We start from the raw sequence: 4,238 nt of genomic DNA, 5'->3' as shown, positions 1-4,238 counted from the left end.
TTTATTCCAGGTTTTGTTATTTACAAGCCTTGAGACCATGAGCAAGTCACTTGGCTTCCCTGGACCTTAGCATCTCTAAAATAGAAGTTTTGGCCTAGATCTCAGGGCCCCAAACTCAAATGCCTGAAAGGGCCAGGCAGACAATATACATCAGATCATATAAATGTGCTCAGTGTGAGAAAAATCAACAGCCTCAGCAACAGGGTTATAACAATTGATACTCTGCGTTAGAATCAGGGAAACAATAGGGAGTGGTGGGAAGTGAGGTAAACTGGAGAGTCTGAGCTTGATTTAAAGGGAGCAGCCATGACTAAGGTAATTTCTCCAGCAGATTATTGCTTTGAGAGAATATGGGTCCCATTTTGCCAAACCTCTGATTCATGAAAAGAAACCGGATATCCAGATTTGTATGCAAACTTTCTCCCTTTAAATGATAGAAATTAATTTGAATTATTTTACAACATTGTGCAGGCCAGAAAAGACCACATCTTGGATTGGATCTGTCCTGCAGAGAGCCAGTTTGCAACCTCTGGTTCAGTTAATCTGTAAAACGCTGCTGTTATATTAATAAGATCAATTAGAGTTATTTTTAAATTCTGACCTTAGTTTCTGCCAATGCCATTTCTCTGTCTAATCTCAGCTCCTTAGCTATAACCCAGCCTTTCTTGCTCACCTGGCTTTTTTTGACCAGTGTTTTTGACCCTACTATAATCATCTCTGCTTCTTCAGCCAGCCTCATCCACTAATACTTGAGAAGATCCAACCCTGCCTACCATTCATGGCCCTCCAACCACGGCCTTCTCACTCCTGCAAACTAACTACTCCTCTCATCAAACCCTATCCACTGTGGCCAGGTTTTAAAACACCTTGAATTAGTCAAGCTGTGTCTTGACTATGTGCCATATTCACCTATGATAGTAGTATGTGACTTTAAACAGAGAGAGCAACTTACTGTTATATGGGAATATTTCCAGACAAGTGGAACTTGAATGGTACGTGTCTTAGTTCGTTCGGAATGCTATAAGAAAAATACCACAAGCTGGGTGGTTTATAAACAATGGAGATTTGTTTCTCACAGTTCTGGAGGCTGGAAATCTGAGATTAGGGTGTTGGCATGGTCGGGTGAGGGTCCTCTTCTAGACTACAGATTTCTTATTGTATCCTCACATGGAAGGGGTGAGCTAGTTCTCAGAGGCCTGTTACATAAGGGAACTAGTACTTTTCATGAGGGTCACCTTCGTGACATAAGCACCTCCAAAAGGTCCGACCTCTTAAGTCAATCATATTGGGCATTAGGATTTCAACATGAGAATTTTGGAGGGACACAAACATTCAGACTATAGAAGTTGCCTTATATAACTGGTAACTTCACATAACAGATTTAATTTATGTTTCATCTGAATGTGTACTCTTCTAATAAATGCATCAGCAAACAAACTAAATCTGGTTGCAGAAGGTGTTCTTCATGGTTTCAAACAATAGTAAAAAATAAATCTTTGAGGATAATTAACATTTTAAATGGGGCATTGTCACACCTTCCTTGACAATTTCACAATGAAAATTTGCCAAGAGGCTGGCATTTTCTTAAAAAATATTAGTTCAGTCATTGCTTCCCCAATAAAATGTTAACTACTGGTAGACCAAGACTACCCGTTTAAGCTCCATAAATTGAAGAAGTATTCTTACTTATTGTTGTCATGTAGAGACCTAATTTAATGAAACTCAGATTTGAAATTAAATCCCAGTTTGGAACAGATATTTTTGCAAAGAGGTGGAGAGAATAAAGTTGGTGCCAAATATGAATTCTTTATAGCTTGGGTGAGTCCTTTAATTTCTTTGGGCCTTGGTATCCTCTTCTGTAAAATGAGTGTTATAATTATAATGTCAATATCATAGGACTCATGCGACTATCAAAGGTGATCGTGTCTTTCAGAGTGTTCTTACATAAGAAGCATTGGATAAAAGCCCGAGTATATAATCTGATGTTAGCCAGGCCTAATTGAAAATAGGCTAAATTAAGAAAAATATAGTCTTAACAGACTATATTAGGGAAATGTGTATAGAGGGATGAGACCCAGTATATCATAGGAGATAATAAGTAGCTATAGGCAGGATTTTCACTTCAGAGTTACTAGAGAGCCTTCCATTCCTTAGAAGCAAAGCCCTTCAGACTCACCAGACTTAGTAAAAGTTCAGCCTTCCCACCACATGCCCTTTACACCTGCTAGTCCTTCTGACCTCAACACTCAGCCCTGACTCTATCCGCTATCAACTCAGCTTGATGTGTCTTACCTTTCCTTCAAATCTCAGCTTACATGAACTTGCCCCAGAGGTATCTTCCCTGGCCTCCCAGTCTCAGGCTTTTCTGTTAAATCCTATCATAGTACCTACATTTTATAATTCACTGAATTCATCAAAGTATACAATTATATACATTTATGAGGTTAAAAAGTGTCTGTCTCTTTCTTTTAAATGGTAAACTTCATGATGGCAGAAAAGATGTGTATAGTCCCAGTACTCAGAATGCCCAAGCAATTCTCTTATTCAGTATTTGTTGAGTAAGTAAAAAAATGTCAATGTAAGACTTAAAAATATCCCTACAAGAGGTAATCAACTTGATTTAAGTTCATGCTAAGATCTAAATAACTGTTTTTCATTTGCTCCTGAAAGCATGTTTGGGTGAATGGGGAGAAAGGAAAGAAAAGTGGGTGACTTGATGGAAGAGGAAAGGTTAAAGACAGGGGTAGTAGAAGCCAAACATAACACAAGCTTGGCCTCTGTCCCACCAGGCCAGGGCCACCAGCCCGCTGTGATTGTCTGGGCCCCTAAGATGGGCGGCCATCTCCCAGGGTGTCATCCTTTCATTTGTAAATCTATTTCAGGTGAGCACGCAAAACAGACACTAAAGTCTGAGAGTTCAAGATTGTAAGATTTGTTTTCCTGAAACTGTCAGCTAAATGGCTCCACATTTCTCTTCCAACGCTTATAAACTGACGAGACTGACAAGCTTGCTGTCTTCCATCTTTGAAATGGACATATATAGTTGAAGAAAGTGTACTGAATATGTTTACACAAGCGACATATTCTTTTCTTAAAGCTGAAAAAGTAGATATCAATGAGTTCATACTGGCAGCATTCTCTCACTGAACCCCATGTACACAGTGGAAACTTCCTGGCACGGTGATCACCCACTCAGTCACTAAAGGATGGAGTGTGAGGGTGGCATGTGGCATCCTCTGCCAGGGTTCGTGCTTACAAAAATCTGACTTCATTCTCACAGGGGAATTGATATGTTTTCAATTTTTTAGGGCCTGCCATTCTCAGTTTTAAAGAAAACTTCTTGTTACAGAACAGGATTTTATTTTATTTTAGTATTTTATTTTAGTATTTTTCAGTGTTAGTATAACATCTTCTTATATTTCATTTTGAAACTTAGCTTTTTAAAAATGTATCTTTATTGTTGAAAGTATTACACATGTCTTCTTTTTTTCCCCATTGAACCCCTTGACCCAACATCCACACCTGCCCCCTCCCAGGCCTTCTCCACACTATTGTCTGTGAATATGGGTTATGCATATATACTTATAAGTTATTTGATTAATCTCTCCCACCCCACTCTCCCACCCCGCCTTGCCTCTGAAATTCCTCAGTCTGTTCCATGCTTCTATGTCTCTGGATCTATTTTGTTCATCAGTTTATTTGGTTCATTAGATTCCACATATGAGTGAGATCATGTGATGTTTGTCATTCCCTGCCTGGCTTATTTCACTTAGCATAATACTCTCCAGCTCCCTCCATGCTGTCCCAAAGGATAAGAGATCTTTTTTCTTTACAGCTGCATAGTATTCCATGGTGTGAATGTCCCACAGCTTTTTTATCCACTCACCTACTGACGGGCACGTGGGCTATTTCCAGATCTTAGCTATTGCAAATTGAGCTGTTATGAGCATAGGGGTGCATATATTCTTTCTGATTGGTCTTTCAGATTTTTTAGGATATATTCCTAGAAGTGGGACCACTGGGTCAAACGGCAGTTCCATATTTAATTTTTTGAGGAACCTCCATACTGTTTTCCATAGTGGCTGCACCAGTCTGCATTTTTACCAGCAGTGTACTAGGGTTCCCCTTTCTCCACACCCTCACCAGCACTTGTAGTTTGTTGATTTGTTGATGGTAGCCATTCTGACAGATGTGAGGTAATATCTCATTGTTTTAATTTGCATCTCTCTGATGATTAG

This window comes from Miniopterus natalensis, chromosome X (genome assembly GCF_054644295.1).
Source record: "Miniopterus natalensis isolate mMinNat1 chromosome X, mMinNat1.hap1, whole genome shotgun sequence".
Taxonomy (NCBI): Eukaryota; Metazoa; Chordata; class Mammalia; order Chiroptera; family Miniopteridae; genus Miniopterus; species Miniopterus natalensis.
Note: the sequence above shows the minus strand (reverse complement) of the source record.